The sequence below is a fragment of the Puma concolor genome, chromosome B4 (genome assembly GCF_028749965.1).
Source record: "Puma concolor isolate L17-30 chromosome B4, mPumCon1.1.hap2, whole genome shotgun sequence".
Classification (NCBI taxonomy): domain Eukaryota; kingdom Metazoa; phylum Chordata; class Mammalia; order Carnivora; family Felidae; genus Puma; species Puma concolor.
The window spans coordinates 72,124,512-72,149,634 of NC_141673.1; the positions used below are offsets into that span (position 1 = coordinate 72,124,512).

Consider the following 25,123-nt stretch of genomic DNA (forward strand, 5'->3'; position numbering starts at 1 on the left):
AGAGTCCAGGGACCATTAAAGTTAGGTTAGTAAAAAGTATGTATATTTGTATTACTTTGCTATTTATATCCAAGAAGCTCATTTCAGGAAATAGTCTAGATACTCAGTGGTATGTTTGAACCATAGGTCTGTTTCATGTCTTGTCCCTGCTGAGTTGATGTTCCTGCATGAAACTAACTGTGCTTAAACTCCTCTATTTATTTTTCTGTTCCTGAGTTCTGTCTGAGGCTTCCTAAGATATTGTTACAAGGATCTTCTTTGTGGACTGTCTACAGGTGTCTCTTATTTCTGTGGTATTAAAAGGCAAAGTGATCTAGCTTGGCGTATAGCAGAAATTCAAATGTGTAGGCTCTGACATTTTTCCTCTTCCTCCTTAGGCATGCCCTTCTCCCATCCCCCCCATACACCTACACCTTGTTTGTTCTCTAAGAGTCTCTGATGAATCCCGAGGATCTAAGGACATTTTATTCTCTATTGGGCTCAAAGTTTAGGCTGAGGAAAAATACTTCGGAGAGGAAAAAGAAGGACGTATCCCACATATTCTAAACCCTTTTCTACATACGTAATTCCCTCACAATACTACTGTGTTGTTAGCAACCTAATTTGTTGTTTTTTCCGAGGTGTTTACAAATTTAAAAATTGAATTTTCCTTGCAAAGAAGGCCGATTCAATGAAACTTCAGTTCTAGAATTTGAGATCAGTCACAAATAAGTTGGGGAAGGAGGATAGGGTTGAATTGGTGTACTTGGGGTCAGGAGGAGGGGAAATTTACATGGCCTTCCTTAAATCATGCAGGGTCATTAGTAGCCAATTCTTTTCCATCTGGGTAGGGAAATATTTTGCTAGTGGACCCTCTGGAACACTACTCTTTATTTCCAGTACTTGTGCTCCCCCAAGGGCACATACCTGGTATATGGAAAGCGTTTGGATCAAAGAAGGGGTGTTCTAAGGAAAAGCCATGCTCATTCTTCCTTGAGAGATTGGTACATAATTAATTTTTTTAAGTGTTTATTTTTGAGACAAAGTGTGACTGGGGGAGGGGAAAAGAGAGAGAAGGAGACACAGAATCCAAAGCAGGACCCAGGCTCTGAGCTGTCAGCACAGAGCCCGACGTGGGGCCAAACTCACGGACTGTGAGATTATGACCTGAGCCGAAGTTGGATGCTCAGCTGACTGAGCCACCAGGTGCTCCAGAGCCTAATTAACTTACTGCATGTTTTACTAGTCATCTTCTGGCGCATTCCATTCGGGGTTGTGTCGATGTCCAAAATGAGGTTAAAGTTTGGTCAGGTTGTTCCAGTCCCATTCTCTTGCCACCTTCCTTTTCATTTTTCAGTATATTCCTATACCATAGTTTATTTTTATGTTCCAGTGATTTTAAACCTCAGAAAATAATGTGAACATGAAACAAAGGTCTTCGGTTGGACAGATTGTAAATATCTCCAATAAAAAATGAGATGGTTTCATGTTTTGAGTTCAAGTTAGATGTAGGCTGTGTAATAAATATATAATAACTTGAATATATAACATCCTTGCTTATATAATCAAGCTCTGGAGTTTGATGTATAGAAAAACGCAGTTAGATCTTAGCTGAGCAAAGCCTTTATGTCGACTTGTTTCTAGAATAGGATTCCCTCCAGTCTGTGAACCCTGAGGGTCTGAATCTCACTCTCAGACTCTAAAGAGAGAAATGTGGTGAGAGAAAGAAGTTAGCTCCACTGGAACCGTTACCTCAACTATTTGTCTCTGACTGCTACTTAACACATGCTTAACCAAGACCTTTGAAACCTACTACCTCAGACCATTGAAACAGCAATTAGCATTGCTAGCTTCATATGGAAAATAAAAAATGCTAGTTCATAACTCCAACTGTCAACCCACTTTTCCCTTGAGTTTCAGTTAAAATGTCCATGGATGAATACATTAAAGACAAAAACTGGCATCAATCTCAAGAAGTAAAGAAAAAATGATGTGTCAAAAGTCCAGGTGAAATTGACAGTAATTATATCCTTTTTGCAACCCACGAATGTGCCCAACCTTCATGATCCTGAGTAGAAAAGACAGCCCCAGAAGGCAGCATTACTCTTTGACATATCCACAGTCTGCCTGGGAGAACCTAGGTCACACAGACCTTAATTTGGGTCATTTTGTGGATTTTTATCTTTATATAAAATGCTGTGAGATTCTGTTGAAGGGTTTTAAGCAAGAGAGTTATTTACACTTTTCAATAATCACAAGGGCTGCAGTGGAGAGAGTGGCTTTTAAAACCTAAAAAATGCGTTCAAGACCAGTAGTAGATGGGGGAGGACAATAGTATTGGAGATGGACAAATGGAGAGCTTTCGGATGTAATCTAGGAGGTAAAATGGAGAACCCATGTAGATTGACTGACTGCAACTGGTGGCAGAATAGGGGAAGTAAAGGAAAATGATAAACCTATGTTTATATAAAAGCTGTAACACAATTATTTAATCCAATTTAAAAACAATTTACTTTGCTATTTAAAAACAACAAAAATAGAAAAAAAAATTAAAGCCAGGAGTAGAAGGAATCTTCCTCCTAGTAATGGTATTAGTCTTAAAATAATAGCCAACCTCATAATATAGTTTCATAAAACATAGTTTAATACACTATAGTTTCAATTCTAAGATGCCTATTTCAGAATTTAATGTTTCTGAAATCAGGTGTGACCTACAATTACGGGAAAACTTTAACAACTTACTAGCCATCAATCAGATGACTGTCATGTGCTATCTTAACTGTATAGAACAAATCTGTCTTTCAGGAGAATTTTTCAGGCTCTTGCTTATCTTACTTTTTTCCAGTTTAGAGATAAAATCCCCTGTCTAAAGTTAAATAAATTTTCCTCCCGTAGTCTCCCAATACTATCTTCTTCTCATCATATTTTAATTCTTATGTACAATAAAGTTGGGTGGACATAGATTCAAATTCCACATTTCCTTCTTATTAGTTAACATCACCTTGATCAGATAGTATAACCTACCAGAATTTTAATTTCATCACCTTAAAATGGAGATTGGTGGACTTTTATATTCTAGAGTTGTTATGGTGTTTAGAAGGATGCATTTGTAAAATATCTTACGTTAAAAGTAATGAACTATAGCTGCTCAATAATGGTAGTTATTATTTCACCACGATGCCCCTCTATCATCATGTGCTCCAAAGAAGGGAATGATCTTAAATCCTATGAAAGCCAACTTAATATGTACCAAACTCTACTCATCCTATCACTACCTCAACATTTTTCCATGACCACTTCATTTCCTAGTTGCTTTATTCTAGTTACCACTGTGGACTTGCCATCATTCTTTGATTTCCCCCATCCCACTAGAATTCTAACATCTGCTCTGTTGCTAAGCTTTAGTGCCACTATCTCCAAAGTATTGCTTGTATTTGTCTCTGCATTTCCATTTTTATTTATTTTTATTCAAGTTATCAACTCTTTAACCATCAGCAACTTTAAATCATTACAGTAGCCACTTTACGAGTTACCCACTTTTATCCCTACCCCTTGCCAGCATCTGTCCTTCCACTTACGGCCATAATGCTATTTGCTGTCTCAAAAGTTTTCGAGGTTTCCCAATAAATAGTCAAAAGTCACTACTTAAGCTCTTCCATGTCCTGTCTATATCCAACTCGTATGAATTGATTTCCCATTATTCTCCTATAAAGACTTCAGAGCCCAACAACATTAGTCTAGCAGCTGCTTCAAAAACACTTCTGAATTTTCTTGAGTCTTAACTCCTATTTTGCTTTTGCTTAGAGATCTCTTCTCATGATCGAAATACTATTTCTTTCTCAAGGTTTAGCTAAAATGTCTGTTCTTCTATGATTTTTCCTTAATTCAGCCCATTTGACCAACAGAATAAAAAGTCTGCTTTCCTCTGAAACTTCATAGCACTTTAAGCCTCAGATGTACCCCTTAGCCTAGAGGGATTTGCATGATAATTTAGCAATCCACATAATAGCTTTCCAATCCAGGGTTATCCCAAAACCTACAAGTGTTCTGTGAAGCTACTCATTTTGTGCTTGCTCAAAAAGATACTCTGTAGGTAAATTTTCACCATTTATTTGGAGAACAGCATGAATGTTGCATGAAGAATGGACAGAAGTAAGCCACCACCATTCAAACTAAAGATTCAGCCATGAATTTTTGATAGGACTCAAATCATATGTCACTCTATAAACCAAACCTGATACACTTATCAGAAAAATCACTTTAATAGGAATCTATTATATAAGCATGTCCCATGATGGTGTTCCTCACCCTGTACCCAAACTGTCCTGTCAAGAATCCCTGCTACTACATATACTTCTCTGTGTAAAGATTCTGGTATACACATTTTCTTTATTTTATTAAATGTTTGAGTCTCCAATGATGTTTTAGTACCCTATGTAGACTTGTGTTTTAAGCAAGTACCTTATTTTTATATTTTGATCTCTGGGAAACTTTCAGGTGCTGAAAAAACACAAAAACGATTCCAACTTTTTGAAGCAAAAGAAATTATGTCGTAAGTAATTGCATGTTTTTAGTTTATACCTATTTGGGAGGAAAATAGGAGTTCAGTGAACATGTTAATAAGATATCTGATGATAGGGGCACATGGGTGGCTCAGTCGGTTAAGTGTCGGACCCTTGATTTCGGCTCAGGTCATGATCTCCCAGTTGGTGGGATTGAGCCCCGCATCAGGATTTGCACTGACAGTGTGGAGCCTGCTTGGGATTCTTTCTCTCCTTCTTTCTCTGCCTCTCCTCTGCTTGTGTGCACACAAAATAAACATTACAAAATATATCTGTCTCTCTCAAAATAAACATTACCAAAAAAAAAAAAAAAAAAAAGTATCTGATGCTAAAGAGTGATGGAAGGGAAAACCAATCTAACTCTGAATACCAGATTATTGCTTCCCTTAACAAGGGGTAGCCCAACCTTGACGCATCTTTCTTTTCTCATTGGTGACAACCATTTGACAACATATGTTACTGTGATATCTAAGTTTCTGGACATGAACTATGAATAATGTCAATGTTACATACAAACGATAAACTATTCTGAAGGATTTTGAACATGCACGCATACAAATTTTAATTGGTATACTGCCGTATTTGTAGTGCAATACGAGGATGAAAACGGTTGAAATTAATGATTCTCTCATCTCCCTTTTTGATAACCCCTTTTTCAAAGCACTAGTATTACCCATTTAGAGGGTGGATTGATGCCAATGCTCAGAGCACTACTTCTTCCTTCCGCACACCAGATGGTACTAAAAATTCAAAATATTTCCTACAACAACTGTATCTTTGACAACAAAATTAATACCAGCTGAAATAACACTGCTATGTGAAGGGCATAATGATCAGTCTCTTTAGTCTAATATTACTAGCCATATTCTGGGGGATGGCGTGAAACAAAAAAAAAAACCCAAAACTTGGTGTGATCAACTCTTGCTACATGTCGATCAGGTGTTATGTTCTCTCTAAAACCAGAAGCATAACCCCTAGTACATTTATCATGGCACAGCTGCTTCTCTCAGAATGTGAATTACACCTTCCCCTGGAGCAACGATTAATCCATTAACACATTTTCACCACTAAGTTTTCCCAAAGAGCATCATATTTTTAATGTCTGTCTTTATTTATTTGAGGAAATAAATCTTTTAAGAAGGATAGGACTAGAAGTTAATGTAAAAATTCCTTAGGTTGAAATAGTATCATCTTTTTCATTAGAAGACTTAACAGATCTTATGAAATAATGAGGACTTAAAACCTGGTTTAAAATACTTAGAAGTGTATAACTTGAACCTAACAGTTTAAAGAAACTTTATATCTGATTGGTGCATATCTACAAAAATATTAAACAGGTAGGAGTTTGAAAGTCAGATGGTAAGGATGATGAGTATAGTCTAAGTGAAAGGGTAATTAACTTATAGTGTTAAACACCTTACATGGAGATAGAATAATAGTAACGACAATATAATTTTTGTTCACTTAGGTGAGTTAAATAACACACTAGGTAGATGTTCTATATGGCTGTAAGAAAATAATGCAAAACTCTAAGCTCTACAAATAATAAGTGAATACTATTAGCTCTTCAGGAGAAGTTTTGTTTCAACAGAAGACTAATTATTAGGTTATTTAGCAGTCTGCCCTTAAGAGTTTAAAATATGTTTGTGTCACCTGAAATCAAACATATTGTTGTGGTGGAATAGATTATTTTTAAACTAACTCCTATCCAATGGAATCTAATGAGAGGAAATCTGCTGAGGGCCTCACATAAAGTATAGTTTAGGAAAGTTTTCATTTGTACTTTTGTCATTAAAAATCAGATAAGTCAGATTTCCTCAGATATATTTTGAATGAAAATTTAAAAAAGCAATCAGTAAAATACTCTTGATAAGGGGAGTGAAGATAGCCAACTTCAATCATAATATCAAGATCTCTTATTCAGCACTGTTGATTCAGCTGGGTAACTCTTTGTTGTCAGGGAGAGAATAGTTGCCCTGTGCATTTTTGGATATTTAGTAGCATCCCTGGTTTTTTCCCACTGGATGCAGTTAACATCCTCCAATTGTGACAACCAAAAATATCCCCAGGCTTTCGCGAATATCTCCTAGGTACAAAACCTTCCTCAATTAAAAACCACAGCTCTAGACTAATATATTTCAATCATTAAGTATGGATTTTATTTAAGTGGATCAAAAAATTACAATACCACCAAACTAGAAACTCCTCGAGGGTGTGGACTGTCTTCTTACCATGACTTCCTAGTATAGCTCTTGTGTGTTAAAAAAAAAAAAAAAAAAAAGGGGGGGGGGGAGGCAATTAATTAAAGGAGACAAATTATAAATGAAGCTGAAAAAGAACTGCAAAGAATAGTAATTTGTATCAGTAAATACCTGGAGCCTATTTGTGAAAATAAATTAAAAGTGTGCTGGACAAATAAGAGAAAACATTTTTTTGGTTCAGGGTGAGTTCACACATACGTGAGCACTTATCAGAAATTCCATGTACTATTTTAAACATGTAAAAGCAGTTGTAATTTGTTGCTTGACAAAACTGTGACCAGATGAAGATGACAATAGAAAGCACAGGAATTGGTCTCCCCACCTTGACAAAAATCTCACTGGCAGAACCTGTGTGATGTAACTATTTTGGAACTTTGGAGTCTGTTGAAAGCTTTCAACTTCCAAGGGAAGACTTGGATGGCAAGTTGTAGTTAATTTTGGTCAGTTTTGACTCTTAGCACAGTGGCAGCTACCCATCAGCCACATGGCTGGCAGCTGTGCACGTGTCCTGGAGTAGATTACATATAGTGTCTGGGATCCAACAAGGGTAAAAAGGATCCCATCCTCCAAATAGGGATCTATGCTCTGACTGATGTTTGCTGCCTCTGATCACAGAGGTGTAGACAAAGAGGCATCAATTATTGTTACACCACCTCTTCCAGCTGAAGTGACTACCTGGGGACTTAAAAGGCCAGCACTCTTTTAATTTCCCTCTATTTTTTACTTTTGTCCCTTTCAAGAGCCAGATATAAAGAATTAGAACATTCAAAAATAACTGCATATATAAGGAAAATTCAAAAGTGACCATACATACTCCGGGGAAGGCTCAGAAAAGACTTGAAGAGACCTTAAGTTTATACCTCCAGCTGGTCCCTGGTGTGGAGATTCCCTGCAACAACAATAAAAAAACAAACAAAAACAATAACCAACAAACCCTGGGGAAAGGAGAGAATCTAATTTCCAAGGATACCAAATTATTACATTCAGATGTCCAGTGGTCAACAAAAAATCACAAGGCATACATAAAAACAGGAGCAAAAACTCACTCAAAAGGGAAAAAATCAACAGTAACTCTCCCTGAAAAAGACTTAATGGCAGATATACTAGAAAAAGACTATTAAAAATATTTAAATACATGAAAAAAACTAAAGCAATATAGAGAAAATCGAAATAATGTGTGAACAAAATAGAACTATCAAAGAGGCAGAAAACCTAAAAAAATTCTGAAAAGCTTAAAAGTACAATAACTGAAATAAAAGAATTTGCTACAGGGATTCAAAGACAGATTTGAGCAGATAAAAGAATCCATCAGCTTGAAAATAGGATAGTGGAAATTATCAAGACTGAGAAACAGAAAAAAGATTGAGAAAAGCCAACAGAGCCTAAGGGACCTGTGGGACACCATCAAGTAGTCCAAAAATGCACTGTGAGAGTCCCAGAAGGAGAAGAAGGCAAGAAGGGCAGAGAGAATATTTGGAGAAATAATGGATGAAAACTCCCCAAATTTGATGAAAGACATGAATACAAACATCCAAGAAGGTCCATGAACTCCAAGATGAGCTAAGATACCCACATCATGACACATAATCATATTTCAAAAGCCAAATACAAAGAATCTTAAAAGCAGCAGGACAGGTGAGTCATTACATATAAACTATCCAACAAATTATCAGCAGATTTCTCATCAGAAACTTTGCAGAACAGCCGACAGTGGGACAACATATTCAAAATGCTAAAAACAAAACAAAAAAACCAGGCTATCAGCCAAGAATCCTAAACCTAGCAAAACTGTCCTTCAAAAGTGAATGAGAAATTAAGACCTTCTCAGATGGACAAAAGCTGAGGGAGTTCAAGACCCCCTGACCTTCCCTGCAAGAAATGCTGTAGGGATTCCTGCAAAGTGAAATGAAAGGACATGAGACAAGGACTCAAAACTGTATGGAGAATACAGATTTTAATAAAGGCAAATATACATTGGCAATTATAAAAGCTAATATTATTGTAACTTTGGTTTGTATTTCCTAATGTAGTTCTTAATTGAAGATCCTGATGCATTTTTTAAACTTTTTTCTAATGTTTATTATTTTTGAGAGAGAAAAAGTGTGAGTGGGGGAGGGGCAGAGAGAGAGGGAGACACAGAATCTGAAGCAGGCTCCAGGCTCTGAGCAGTTCTGAGCACAGAGCCTGACACAGGGCTCAAACTCAGGGACAGCAAGATCATGAACTGAGCCAAAGTCCTACGCTCAACCTACTGAACCACCCGGGCACCCCCATCTGGATACATTTTTAAAAATTATTACTTTATGTAATGGGGTGCACCATGTATAATGATGTAATTTTGTGACCTAAACAACCAAAAGAGGTGGGATGGAGCTATTGAGAAGCAGACTTCTTATATATTACTGAAGTTAAGTCCGTAAAAATTCAAATTAGAGTATCCTAACTTTAGGATGTTCAATGAAGTCCCCATGGTAACCACAAAGAAAATAGCTATAGAATATACACCAAAAGAAATGAGAAAAAATTAAAACATTTACTACAAAAAAATCCACTACCTGCAAAAGACAATATTGTGAGAAATGAAAGACAAAACTATAAAGCATATAAAAAAACAGCACGATGACAGTGCAGACAATCTTTCCATATATATAATTTATATCCATATAAATGGATTAACTTCCCCAATCAAAACACAGAAATTGGCAGAATGTATAAAACCCCTTGATACAGGGTGTCTGGGTGGCTCAGTCGGTTGAGAATCCTACTTAGGTCATGATCTCTCAGTTCATGAGTTCAAGCTCCATGTCAGGTTCTGTGCTTGACAGCTCAGAGCCTGGAGCCTGCTTTAGATTCTCTCTCTCTCTCTCTCTCTCTCTCTCTGACCTTCCTGCACTCATGCTCTCTTTCTCAAAAATAAAACATTTAAAAATTAAAAAAACACAAAAACCCACATGATCCAACTATATGCTGTCTACAAGAGATTCACTAGAGAACCAAGTGTTATGTAGGTACCGGTGGCTCACAGTACTAGGCCTTCAAGATGTGCTCACAGTCTGTTAAAGAAAAAAAAAAAAATGGTGTCATGCTAGATCTGACCTGTAGATTTTAGTTTGCCTGTAGATAGTTCCCCTAATCTATATGACTAGAGCATGTAAAAATGTCCCTTTTAAAGTTAAGAAGTTGCTACTAAGAAAGTCATACAATCAGTGAGTTTCTTTGCATTTTGGAAGCAAGGTATATTGCACTGAGGTATAAATATAACCTATTTACCTTTGGCCTAAAAAGCCAGTTTTGACTGGGCCCATAGAAAAAGTGCTCCAGTTGGTTCAGGCTTTAATGAATGGAGTTCTGTCACTCACCCGACCTAGTAATTTCAGTGGTTCTCCGTATCTGCCCGATTAAAAGACCATGTGAAACATTTGGCATGAACTAGGAGAAAAATTGTAGTGGAGGGCCCAGGATTTCAGAGCAGAGCCTTAAATTCTGTGGCAACCATTTACTTTTGAACAGTGTTAATCTGGCAAACGTTCAACACTAAGTGGACATGCAATCTAAGGTTCCCAACATGAACTGAATGCTCTATGATCTACATAGACATAAACTCATTCTAAGCAGTACTTCACCAACAAGTAAAAGTGAGGAGGGAAAAAAAAGTTTCCTGTAGAAACAAATAAGTTGCATAAACCAGTTACTTACTACTTCTTGCCTTCCTATACATGCTGCCTTGCCAGTTCTTATTCAGCTTATTCACTTATGATTTCATGGAGGTATTCTCCATGATGAAACAATTGAGAAGGAATAATTAATTTCACTTTTTGTAAATGTATCTTCATGATATTCTGACACCAGTGGGGAATGGACCATGGATGCATTAGAGCCCATGGAATTGTGACCATAATAGATTATGAAGAAAGGATATTTGACTAGTGTTAAAAAAAAAAAAAAGTAAAATATCTTTTTTTTTCTTCTTTCTTTTTTTAAAGTCTTAATTTAAATTCCAGTTAGTAACATACAGTATAATATTAGTTTCAGGTTTACAATTTAGTGATTTAACATTTCCATACCTGGTTCCCCATCACCTATTTAACCCATTCCCCTGACCACCCCCACTCTGGTAACCATCATTTTTCTTTTTCAGACAAAGGAGAGATGATGGTCTAAATCAAGCATACATACAAATCTTAAGTTTGTGACTCCTGAATTTTTAGGAAGAGATATAGAGGTAAAACTCCTAGAATATGTCCCATGTGAGTGTCCACCAAAAAGCCCACACTTATTGACAAGTTCTATAGATGTCCATCAGTCTTATTTCTCAGTCTGTGCCAATGGGTTCATGGCAGAGTAGCAGAAATTCTGAGTTGAACGACGTCAGACATGGCAGTGTGGACTAAGTAAGTAGAACTCCTTCTCTTGCTCTGGACCTAATCAAAAGTGATAGCCTTTCAGGCCAAAGATAAAGTATTGTATTTATCCTCCATGTAATAGACTTTGCCTCCAAATGCAAAGAAACTCCTCTATTATTGTGTCTCCTAGTAGAAGAGGGTCTCGATGAAAAGGGTCATGTTCTTAAGGGTAAATTATTTGCATGGACTTTGCATGGACAAAATGACTTGCTTTCACTAAGACTGACTCAGCTACTGCCATCGTTGACATTTCCCTTCGCAAGCAGTACAACCTACCAGGAGTTTCCGTGTTCTCAGGGCAACTAGCTAGTTACCTGATGGCTGGTTGATTAAAATGGAATGCTTTCTTCATGGGTGGAAGCATTTATTCCAATTTGTTCTCCTTTGAAGATACTTATTCTAAATGTGAGTTTGTTTCCAGCACTATTATCAGTGGACTCCTTAATGCTTTATATACCATTATCATATTTCATACCACATGTATTCTCCTCATTTTATAATTAAAGATTCAAGGCCTAGAGCAGATGCCCGTAAATCTGCTGTCCTGCGGGCAACGGTATATGTTCTAAACCAATGACCAATATAATTATACTATTTCTTTTATAGATATGATCTAGGAGTCGGAGAATAAAAAGGTGGACATGGGGAATTTCTCCTATCACCCCACTCGCAAAATATTTTTTGTTTTCTGTTCCCAAGATTCTTGGCTCTATTGTTTTCCTTTTAACCAAACGACATACCATGTTTCTACTGAATTGGAAAATAAAACTGCCAGCTATCATTTGGGGATTTTTCACACCATTGGCTGAATAAACAAAAGCAGATTTGGGATGTTGGTTGGGTAATTGATCCTTACTATTAGGGAAAGATGGGATTGCTGCTATTTAGTGGGGATGAAGAGGGCTATGAGTGGACACAGGAAATCTTTGTGGATGCTTCCTTTTATTGCTATGTCTGCTAATAAATTTTGAAGAATAGTACAAGAGGGTTAGATCCCAGCCAACTGAAATGTACATCAGAATTAAAGGAACTTAGAATGTAAAGTAGAAAAGGGAACTCATATATGCAGCTAAGACCCCTGACAAACTGTGGAAATAGATTACTGCCTCTGTGTTTATATGTGTATGTTTATATGTATACATATATGCAGATGTATCTATGTATTCATGTGCCTGGCTGTGCACTTAAGTTTATGCACAACATATATGTGTATGTGTGCATATGCATACCTTTATATTTTTTTCCTGTGTCATTATTGTATATAGGCACATATTGGGATAGTTATTAACTTTATGATTTTTTCCATAGTTGTTATGATATTAAATCAGTGTCTTGATGGAACTAGAGGAGGAATAGACATCACCCTCAAATTCCAAACTTGGAATTGGGTGCCACCTAACAAAGAATTGAGGTGCTTCATTTGCTGAGAGGGTAAGCATGCTTGGATTTCTATGAACAATGGTTGCATTTTGTTACAAAGGAGTAATTCTTAAAGTTTAAAAAAAAACCATGACCTTAATATGTGCAAGGATGATGAAGTGGGTATTGGTTTTTATGGGGAAAGAAGAGTTCATTGTCTCCTGCCATAGAATCTAAAAAAAAAAAAAAAAAAAACAAACGAAAAAACTGCATACTTACTTTCTCAGCACCCTATGCAGAGACCATGGCAAATTCCTTTGGGGGCAGTGGTGTTGGAAGTAGTGAAGTTTCACTACTTCAGTTTCTAGGAGTGAAGTAACCAGAGTGTTCAGAGTTGCAAGAGTGATGTCCAGAGCTCAGCAGGAGTTGTGCTAGTGAGGCAAGTTGTGCATCCAGTGCTCCTTGGGGCAAACATGTGATCCTGTTGGTCTAGTGGTGTGGCATGATTTGCCTGAAGTTCCAGCCACCCAGCCTCCCTTTGATTTGGGCGACCTGTTCTCTGGCCTTCCACATGGTTCTGGATATCTTTGAAAACCTTCTAAATTGTTTTTACTGCTAACTCAATTTTTGATGGTTGTCTTAGGACCCTAATATAACATAACAACTCCTTATTCAAAAGATTTTTTCTTACCTGTTAATGTTCTAAAAATTAAGTCACAAAATAATGTATTTGGATTGCTTTCCAGTTTTCTAGTTACATTTATTTTCTGCCTGGCTGTACTGATGTACTTCACGGTAAAAATTCTTCAGAGAGGGAGGGATTTATGTAGTTCAACTTAACTTTTCTGAGTCACAAACAAGGAATGTAAATTTTGAAGTCAAATAATCTTAGTATATCTGATAAGATATAAATCCACTCAAAGTAAAATCATTAAGTTATATTTCACAAATATTATATCATTAGTCATTTTCTGGTTTCTGCAAGTCTGGGATTCCTCATTAAAGAAACAAAAAATAAGAATAAATTCTACAATTTAGCAATTAAAAACCATTGTTTCAGTAGGTGGTCTGAGATTAGGCAAAACAAGCTACTCATTTCTGAAAATTCTTGGCAGTTTTTCTTTGACTACTGCTTAGAAATAAATAGTACCTCTTCCTGTCATCTGCTTTAACGATCTTGTTTCTAGGGTCACTTTGTTGTTTTCATTGAGGCCCTAACTAGTTTGTCATTGCAAGGGAGGAACTAGTCAACATAAACCTATCGTTGATATTAATGACTATCAGCTTTGTGAGGACCTCAAAGTTGACAGCATACCAATTTTGAGATCCAGGCTATTGTCATCATTCCAGACTTAATTGCTTGACTTAAATCATTTTCCATGAACACGGAACCTACACTCTCAGATTTTATGGGTTTGCACCAGTGACACAAGACCAGATTGAGCACTTTTCAGCTGGAGAATAAAGTACCCGTGAGACTAGCACTTGCACACCTGCTCTCCATCCGTCTAGACAACGGGCACTCTTTATAGGCTCTTTGGGGATTCAAGACCAAGTCCCAAAGGCTAAGGCAGAGACGAAGACATTGTTGGTTTTCATAGCGAATGGTATTTGATAGTGGAGGTTCAGGAGAAAGATGAAACACACACACACATCCCCTCTTAAAACAGCTCAGCAATGAAGGTATGCTCCCTATATACTAATCATTTTTAATCTTGTTCATTTAATAGATTATGCCTCTCTTAACAAAAACGAAAAGCAAAGTTCTGTTAGTCCCATGAGAATGTGACTCCCAAGTGAGCAGATGGTGATGAGAACTCCGTATGTGGCACCACTAGAGATAATTTGCTTTATTTCAACAAAAAGGGGAAAGACATTTATACTACCAATTTCCTTTTCAAACATCTTATTTTACTTTATTCTTTCCTGTTTTTAATCAGGTTGCAAATCAGTTGTCTTGACTACTTTAGTATCTTAGGTAAGGGATTGCATAATATTTTGACCAATGTGTCAGAGGACAGGTCCCCAAAATAAAATGTTGATGTCACTGCTTAGTTCCTGATTTATTGGCTCATCTGTAACTGCATAGAAGTGTCTTTACTGTGAAATAAAAAAAATTTGTTTTTTGTTCCTGAGATACATAGACAATCACATGAAAATTGCAAGTACATATTTTATGGACTTGATATTTTGTTAGACCATAGTAATTTGATATTTTTAGGTCTCAGTTGACAACCACTCTAAACACAACAGAGGTGAATCTACATCGTCCATTCAATTGGAATAAGTAGGCAACTCTGTACAGTTTTCTCTGGGCAAATTTTAGGTTAAAGCCTGATGACAACCTTAGGAGTGAGGTTTTATTAGCTCTGTCAGAAGCAGACTTACAAAAGGTTAAATAATTTATTCAAAGTTACAGAGCTAAGAAGTGGCAGACTCACTATTCAAACCTAGATGTATTTGACTTCAGTCATATGCTATTTCTACTCTATCACACTATTAACTCCCTAAAAAGTATTTTGTTCCATGTTTAATGGACTTATTCATTGTTAAAAGAAGCAGTTAATAGTAAACATAAAGGGTAAGATAAGAGAGGAAATTGATGTGTATTGAATGGCAAAGACATTCACATTGGTTTTGACCTATTGTTGCCTAATCTTTACAAAAATCTTACTGATACCATTACCTTATTTTACAGACCAAGAAACCGGTTCAGAGAGTTAGTTAATTTCACAATAGTACATAGCTAATAAGTTAGAGACTCAAAACTTGAACCTTATGGCGGTGCCTGGGTGGTTCAGTCGGTTGAGCATCCGACTTTAGCTCAGGTCATAATCTCTCAGTCTGTGAGTTCAAGCCTTGCGTTGGGCCCTGTGCTGACAGCTCAGAGCCTGGAGCATGCTTCAGATTCTGTGTATCACTCTCTCTCTGCCCCTCCCTGCCCATGCTCTGTCTCTCTCTCTCTCAAAAATAAATAAAACATTAAAAGTAATAAAACTTGAACCTTATGTGTTTGAACTAGAAAGACTGAGCTCTTTCCACTAATGAGGTACTGTTTTCAACTGATTTTTCAAATGCAAGATGAATAATTTTGTGCAGGAACTGATATAGAACCAGCGTGTAGAAAAGTGAAGTAACTTCCTTGCAAAGGTATCTTCAAGATGTTATGGGACAATGTATAGATTTTAGGAAAGGACCAAAACAAGCTTATAGGGTATGTGGTAGATTTTATCCATGTGTCTAGAACTGTTTTGTTTCAATGTGATAGGCGGCGTAAGAATGGTAAAGTTCTGCGTTACGAGACCAAAGTAGAGAAATAGGAATACTCTAGTGCAGTCACAACACCTGTAGTAATGATGTGGAAAATGTGTAATTTCTTATTTAGTATTTAGATACATTGAGGTCTTCTACATTTACATGTTACCCTAATTGATCCTTATATCTAAGGTGGTCATAAATATCAATAATATTTATGAATGTAAAAGTAAGAGAAAAGGCTGATTTTGAATATCCCATCTACTATATTATCAGCTTTGTAGCTAGTTCAATAGAATCTACTTCTTTGAAGCTCACCTGAAAAAATATTACAAGGCTTGGTTCAAATTTTCAGAATGGTAGTCTGGTAATGTGTATCAAAATGTAAAAGATGAATACAATTGATACAAGAAATTCCTAAGAAATTTCCCTAAGAAGTTAAGCATTCAAGAGCCAAAATAAAATAGGTATCAGGGTGAAAATTAACCCAAAGGACAAAGTCCTACCAATTTTGAAAGTAATCCCCTATTCTTTATTTTTTTTTTTAAATTTTTAATGTTTACTTACTTTTGAGAGAGAGTGTGAGCGAGCTGGGGAGGGTCAGAGACAGAAGGAGACATAGAATCCCAAGCAGGCTCCAGGCTCTGAGCTGTCAGCACAGAGCCCAACACTGAGCTCGAACTCACAGACTGTGAGATCACGACCGGAGCTGAAGTCAGATGCCCAACCGACTGAGCTATCCAGGCGCCCCAGTGATCCCCTATCCTTTAAGAAAAAGAACTGTCTGATAGAAAATAGTATAATTTTTTCAAGTTGAGGTTAGGGGCAAGGTCACAATGAGAAAGTCATCTGTTAACAACAGGAACCGACAGTAACATGAGGGTGAGGGATAAAACTCAAAACAATTGAAGGGTTAGTTGGAACCTGAGTTTAAAATGGCAGGATCATTTTTAACAACATGAAAACCATAATGTAAAATGTGGACTTGTTTGCCTCGTTATGATACACTTCCTTTGATCTCCCCAAATCTTCGATGCTTCACACAAAGACAACTTGTGTGTTAGGATATTTTTGGAAGATATTCAGGAAGATGAGTTTGACTCCGAAGAGAAAAAATATAAGCAGAGTGATGAAATGATCATTAAACCAAGTCAGTGGAAGCAGGAACTCAACCCACCAGTAATGATGAAAGTAAGCACCCCTTCTGAATATATAGAAATCCTTGGAGAGGCACTAAATTATCCACAGTTTGTGGAATATAAGTTGAATCAATTATGTATAGATTTTAAGATGAAAGTTGACACCTGTTGATCTTTGAATTATAGATGATGCACAAAGGTGATGATCATATATTTTAAAACAAAAAAAAATCACCAAAACTTCAAATTTTCATTCACTAGGATAAAGATACTTATATTTAATTCCATGATAGATGTTTATGGACACATTTGACACATTTTTCTTTTAGCAAAAAAATGTTAGAATACTGCATTCATCATTTGATCCCAAGTGAAAATAATTGTACAAATTTATTTACACAATTTGTATATTTACATATACATATATATGTACACATATACACAATTTGTATATGTATAAACACATGGCAAAAAGGTGTTTACTCAAAATTCTAAGTGTTTATCCAGGGTGGGAATAGAAAATAATCAATACAAACTATTCTAATTTGTATTTTTCTACATTAAAAAAGTTTTTATAAACAGCATGCACTATATTTTACAAATTCAGTATAATTATTTTCAAAAGTAAAAAAGTAAAGCTAAAACATTTACTTCTCATGGTTGCTAGGTGAAGTGTATGTTTAATGAAATGTAGGACCCTAGTACAGCATTCAATTCATTACAGGTGCTCAGTAAGAATGAATTTGCTTTGCTCCTCTTCTCTGTACGTTTCTTACTTTCAGCTTCAGCTTTCTTTTCTGTAAAATGGAAGAAATCAGTAGTTATAACCTGGCAAATTATCAGAAACTTCTAGGGGAATTAAAGACAAAACAAAGCAAAACAAAACATCAGTAACAACAACAACAACACCACCAAAAAAGAACAGTTTCCTGGGGCTATATGCCCGGAGATTCTGATTTAGGTAATTATTTAGATAGGAAAAATGTTGACTCTGATGGTTTGTAAGGTATTTCTCTGATATTCTAGAATGTACTTATTATATTGCCATCCTATTTGATATGTCTGATTATTCTACCCAGTTGAACATTGGTGTTAGATTTTATCTGGAGTAGAATGAGCAGGTATTGCAAAGTTTTGAGCAAGGGAATTAGTTGATACTATTAATGGTTTTTTTTAACTTTTTTTTTACTCTGAAATATCTTAAACATACAAGAATATGAAATCATGTATGCAGCAACTTTTTTTTGGCCAAATCTTGATAGATCAGAACCACGGTTAATGAACAGATAGACCACTCTTTTTTTTTTTTTTTTTTTTTTTTTAATTTTTTTTTCAACGTTTTTATTTATTTTTGGGACAGAGAGAGACAGAGCATGAACAGGGGAGGGGCAGAGAGAGAGGGAGACACAGAATCGGAAACAGGCTCCAGGCTCCGAGCCATCAGCCCAGAGCCCGACGCGGGGCTCGAACTCACGGACCGCGAGATCGTGACCTGGCTGAAGTCGGACGCTTAACCGACTGCGCCACCCAGGCGCCCCCAGATAGACCACTCTTGATGAAATGGAAGTTCCTGGGTACTCCTATTTTCCTCTCCCAGAAGAAACAACCACTACGAAGTTAATGTTGATCATTATCATGTATAGTTTCATAATTTTACAACATGATTACGTACGAAAAATCTATAGCAGTAGTTTTATGCTTTAAAACTTTATAATAGTATCATACTGTAATGTTTTGTAACCCTTTCGTTCTTTTCAAACTTGCATTTTTGAAATTTATTTTAGTGTGTATCTCAAGTTCATGCTTTTAAATTGCTGTTTAAGAATCTATTATATGCATTTTTATTAAAAAAATTTTTTTTACATTTACTTATTGAGAGAGCGAGACAGAGCATGAGCATGGGAGGGGCAGAGAGAGGAGGAGGCACAGAATTTGAGGCAGGCTTCAGGCTCTGAGCTGTCAGCACAGAGTGCAGGCTGGAACCCACCAACTGCGAGATCATGACTTGAGCCGAAGTCGGACGCCTAAACCGACTGAGCCACCCAGGCGCCCTTATATATATGCATCTTTAAAGGAAGCTCCCCAAATGCATCCTCTGCCCCACTCTAATAATTTAATAACTAAAATAAATAATTTTTGAGGCAGAGGGAAGATCAAAATATCATCTTTATTACTGATAAAAACTGAATTATAAAGACAAAGCCTAATGTGAGGATCAAATGGTCCTGCTAATTCTCTTTGTGATCTGAAGGCACATTTGAATCTGTAAAGCACAAATGGACTCAGTTCTTGGACCTGCCCTGCTTGGGGAGAAGAATTGAAAGAAAAAAGGACCAAATTCCTGAGCTAGGACTTCAGAAAAATTAGCACCACTTATGTGAGAAATGATGACCCATGGTTGTCATCAACTACCCAGGTAACTTAGCTCATTTCCAGGGGGAGGAATAAGAATAGGGTAAAATGCCATTAATGTCTTATTAGTATCTTTAAATAGCAGAAGGTCTTGATTTTAATTAAATCTATTTTTTTTCAATTTTATAGTTTGTGTTTTATGTGTCCTAAGAAATCTTAATGTACCCCAAGGTAACAGATAATATCCTATATTCTTGAAACTTTATATTATTAGATTTTACATCTAGACCTACAGCCAATTTTTAGTGAATTTTTGTGTATAATGAAAGACATTCATTTTTTTTTTCCCATATGGATATCCAGATGTTCCATCCCACTGTGGAAAACATTCCAATTAGAAGACATTTAAGAGAGAGATAACAACATGGATTGACCTTAAAATGTATGACTAACTCAAATAAGAAAAAAAATCAAAATAATACTTTTAGTTTTTAGTATATGACAGGATAAGTTATCTGAATAAATTTCCCAGTGGGAAAAATGCTGAATAAAAATATGTTTTTAAATGTTTTAGTTTAAACACATTAGCATGCAGAATTAGCATGCAGAAAAATTTTAAGCCAAAAATCAAAAGCAGACATTCAGTAAGATAACTAAACACCAAGGATTAATTTTGCCCTAAGCACTTCAGCTCAGCTCAAGGAATCTTGAATTTCTACCCTGATAGCTGAAAAGGAAAAAAGACAAATGATAAGGATTTGAGGTGCTTCTGGGATTAGGATTCTACCTGGAGACCTCATCATAAAACTAGGGCCTAAATGGACAATATATTAAGTATCAAAAATAAACCAATTATGCAGAAGATGTGAAAAAATCATTTTTTTCAGAGTTAAGTGCTATCAAAAGGATAACAAAAAATCTCCTTGAGTATTCATGCCCAGAAGGCAGCCCTCAAATAAGTTTATAACCTCAATTAATACTACCTGTGTGGTCTGTGAAAAGTTAGGATTAAAAATCACTTCAGCGTCATTTTGGTTTAGTTGAAAGCCAATTTGCAAAAGTAAAGGTGAAATCTATTTAGAGGAATGTGGTTTCAAAAGTTTAGGACGTTCTAAAGAAAATGAACAGTTTATATTCAAAAATCATAAAACACATGGAAATAAGTCATTGAGTGAAAAACAAAAAGAGCAAAGAATATCTGACTCTCAAATATAAAATATTGAAATCATGAGAGATAAATTTACCTAGACTGTTCAAAGAAATTGAGAAGCTTGCAAATATAAGCAAGATAGGAAGACGTAAAAATGCAAAGACAATTTGAAAAAAAACAATATTCTAGAAATTTGAGAAAACATACTGGTAAAGTAAAATAACGAAGAGCTAGTTAAATTTAGAGAAAACTGGAAGTTATGCTTGCAGAAATTGTTCATAAAACAAAGTAGAAATGGTGATAGAAAACTGTAAGAACTTAAGAGTTAAAGATGATAAAATAACAAGGTCTAATATACAGTTTATTGAAGATCCAGAATGAGATAACATGAAGCAGCAGCTGTATTTAAACAGGCATTGGTTGAAGATTTTGTTAAAAGTCATCAACTCTAACAGACACAAAGTTGAGTGAAACTTAGGTAATAAAAATAAAAATAAATTTATTCCTAAAAAATTAAAACAAAATTGAAACAAATAAGGCAAGTTCTTAACAAGAATGGCAATTACATTGAGGAATGACTTTTAAAAAAAATTTTTGTTCAATATATGTTTATTTTTGAGAGACAGTGTGAGCAGGTGAGGGGCAGAGAGAGAGAGGGAGACACAGAATCCGAAGCAGGCTCCCAGCTCTGAGCTGTCAGCACAGAGCCTGATGCAGGGCTCAAACCCACAAACCACGAGATCATGACCTAAGCTGAAGTCAGACACTTAACCAACTGAGCCACCCAGGTGCCACCCAGGTGACCAACTTCTTAATAGCACCAATGAAAGCCAAAAGATTCTCACTAAAGCAATTGTAAATGAGATGTTCAAGCATGAAAAAAAAAATCCCAAATAGTATATTGGAATGAAGAGAAAAAAAAGATTGTAAAGATATTGATAAATATGTGGGTAAATAATAAAATAATAGTAATACTACTTTATTGAAAATACTATCTTTTCCTATTGTTTATTCTTGCCTCCTTTGTCATAGATTAGTTGACAGTATAATTATTTTGGGAGTCTCTATTCTGTTCTCTTGATTTATGTGTCTATTTTTGTACCAGTACAATACTGTTTTTTATGACATTTTGACAATATTGTTTCCAATCCATGAGCATGGAATATCTTTCCATTTCTTATTATCACCTTCACTTTCTTTCGTAAGTGTTTTATAGTTTTTGGAGTGCATGTCTTGGACTATAGTTTATTCTTAAATGTTTTATTATTTTTGGTACAATTATAAATGGTAGGGTTTTTAATTTCTCTTTGTTACCATTTTGTTAATCTATAGAAACACTTCTGATTTCTGGGTATTAATTTTGTATCTTGCCACTTTGCTGAATTTGTTTATCGGTTCTACTAGTTTTTGGTGGAGCCTAGGATCCTATACATAGGATTTTCTATGTATAGATCGTCATCTGCAAATAGTGACAGTTTCATTTTTTTCTGTACCAATATGGATGTCTCTTATTTCTTTTTCTTACTGCTGTGGCTAGGACTTTTAGTAATATGTTGAATAAAAGTAACAAGAGTAGACATCTTTGTCTCAGTTTTCATCATTGAGGATGATGTTCACTGTGGGTTTTCATGTATGGCCTTTATTATGTTGAGGTATTCCCTCTAACCCCATTTTTTTTCTAACATAGACATAAACATTTTATTTTTTAATTTTTTAATATGTGATTTATTGTCAAATTGGTTTCCATATAACACCCAGTGCTCATCCCAACAGGTGCCCTCCTCAATGCCCATCACCCACTTTCCCCTCTCCCCCACCCCCATCAACTCTTAGTTTGTTCTCAGTATTTAAGAGTCTCTTATGGTTTGCCTCCTTCCCTCTCTGTACCTTTTTTTTTTTTTTTTTTTCCCTGTCACCTCTCCCCTGGTCTTCTGTTAAGTTTCTCAGGATCCACATATGAGTGAAAACATAGGGTATCTGTCTTTGTCTGCCTGACTTATTTCACTTAGCATAACACTCTCCAGTTCCATCCATGTTGCTGCAAATGGCCAGATTTCATTCTTTCTCATTGCCAAGTAGTAGTCCATTGTATATATAAACCACATCTTCTTTATCCATTTGTCAGTTGATGGACATTTAGGCTCTTTCCATAATTTGGCTATTGTTGAAAGTGGTGCTATAACCATTGGGGTATAAGTGTCCCTATGTATCCTGTATCCCTTGGGTAAATTCCTAGCAGTGCTATTGCTGTCTAACCCCATTTTGTTGAGAGTTTTTATCAAGAATGGATATTGAATCTTGTTAAAAGTGGTTTTTTTTTTGTTTTTGTTTTTGCATTTATTGAAATGGTATGATTTTTATCCTTCTTTTGTTAATGTGTATGACATTGATTTGTGAATATTGATCCATCCTTGCATTCCAGCAATATATCCTTCCTGATTGTGGTGAATGATCTTTTAATGTATTGTTGTATGTGATTTGCTAATATCTTATTGAAGATTTTTGTATCTATGTTCACCAGGGAGATTGGCCTGTAGTTTTTTGTTGGTGTGTCTTTGTCTGGTTTTGATATCAGAGTAATGTTGACATTGTAGAATATATGTGGAAGCTTTCCTTCCTCTTCTACTTTTATGGAATAGTTTGAGAAGAATAGGTATTGACTCTTGTGTAAATGTCTGATAAAATTCCCCGGTGAATCCGTCTGTTCCTGGACTTTTATTTTTTGGTAGTTTTTAAATTACTGATTAAATTTCTTTATTTGTAATCAGTCTGTTCAGATTTTGTATTTCTTTCTGTTCAGTTTTAGAAGATTGTATGTTTCTAGGGATTTATCAATTTCTTCTAGGTTGTCCAGTTTGTTGGCATATGGTTTTTCATAGTATTCTCTTATAGTCGTTGGTATTTCTGTGGTGTTAGTTCTTCTCTCTTGTTTCTCTTTTATCTTGATGAGTCCGTGTAAGGGTTTATTAACTTTATTTTTTCAAAGAACCAGCTCTTGTTTTCATTGATTTTTCTCTATTTTTTAAGTCTCTATGTCATTTATTTCTGCTCTGAGCTTTATTATTTTCTTTACTCACCTGGGCTTTGTTTCTTCTTCATTTTCTAGTTCCTTTAGGTGTGAGGTTAGATTATTTATTTGAGATTTTTCTTGTTTCTTGAGGTAGGCCTGTATCACTATATCCTTCCCTGTTAGAGCTGCTTTTGCTGTGTCCCAAAGATTTTGGGACTTTTTCATTTTCACTTATCTCCTTGTATTTTTTAGTTTCTTCTTTGCTCTATTGACACATTGGTTGTTGAGTGTCATGTTGTTTAGTCTCCATATGTTTGTATTTTTCCAGCTTTTTTTTCTTGTGATTTATTTCTAATTCCATACTGTTAGGATAGAAAAAGATCATGGTATGATTTCAGTCTTAAATTTATTAAGGCTTTTTATGGCCTAACCTATGATCTATTCTCAAGAATGTTCCATGTGCTCATGAAAAAAATGTGTAGTCTGTTGTTTTGGGGTAGAATGTTCTGTATATATCTGTCATGTTTATCTGGTCTAATGGGTCATTCCAAGACATTGTTTCCTTATTGATATTCTGTTTGGATGATCTATCGATATATGTGAGTGTTAAAGTCCCCTTCTATTATTGTATTACTATCAATTTCTTTATGCCCATTAATATTTGCTTTATTGTTCCAGTTTGCTCATTATTTTCAAATATACATGGAACTTTTGAAAATTGTGTTTAGTCATTAAGATAGCATCACCAAAATTTAAAAGATTAATATCACATAGCACTTATTTTCTAATCTCAGTAAAATTTAGAAATAAATGACCACAGAAATCAAAAAGCAAAATTAGAAAAATTCTAAACATTTGGATATTTTTAAAACATACTTATAAACAAGGGAAGTTAAGATACATTATAACTAAATGAAAGTAAGAATTTTATGTGGCAGAACCTAGTAAAAATATTGATAAAGAGAAGTTTACTACCTTAAACACTTAAACCACAAAAGAAGCAAGTGATACAAGAATAATATCCTTGTTTCCACTTAAATTTCAAAAACAGGCAAAGATATACAATATACTGTATAAACATGTTTGCCCAAGTATATAAATAAAAGTAAGGGAATTATTAATATAAACCTCAGAGTAATGGTTCCCTTGTTGCATGGAAAATGGACAAATTGAAGAATTTAGGAGAATTGAAGAATTTAGGTATAAGGACTTCTGATTCCTACTAATTCTCTATTTCTTAAACCAAATAATAGATTCATGGATATTCATTATATTATTCTTTGAACTGTACATATATGTCTACATATTCAATAATTTCTAACACATTTTATAGATAGAACTCACAGAAGAAAATCAGGGATGGAAATTTGAAACAAGTATACAAAGGAGCTGTATATACTAATTCTCCCTTTCTTCCTCCTTCTATTCTCTCCCTCCTTCCCCCCATTTATGCACACAAACACATGTCCAAGGAAACATCCCAAACACATCAGAGTATCTGTTTTCAGTGGAGCTGAGAAGAAAATAAAATGAAATTAAACCACAAGCAGTGGAAGCAGGGCCCACTAATGATATTATGTCATAAAGCGAGGAATATGCGTAACGGAACCCTCAATCCCTGTGATTCAGCAAAACATAAGGAAACCAAAAACT

The 25,123-nt window shown here is 35.5% G+C and overlaps 2 long non-coding RNA genes across 2 annotated transcripts in view; one reads left to right on the forward strand and one right to left on the reverse strand.

Moving 5' to 3' along the window:
• Positions 1–25,123, forward strand: part of LOC147579214 (uncharacterized) — an 88,739-nt gene that overhangs the window by 16,717 nt on the left and 46,899 nt on the right. The gene's annotated exons all lie outside the window — the stretch shown is intronic.
• LOC147579215 (uncharacterized) overlaps positions 17,217–25,123 on the reverse strand; it is a 182,145-nt gene continuing 174,238 nt past the window's right edge. Inside the window, exon 2 of the long non-coding RNA XR_015253142.1 lies at positions 17,217–17,755. This is a non-coding gene — a long non-coding RNA (uncharacterized LOC147579215). The remainder of the gene's footprint in view (positions 17,756–25,123) is intronic.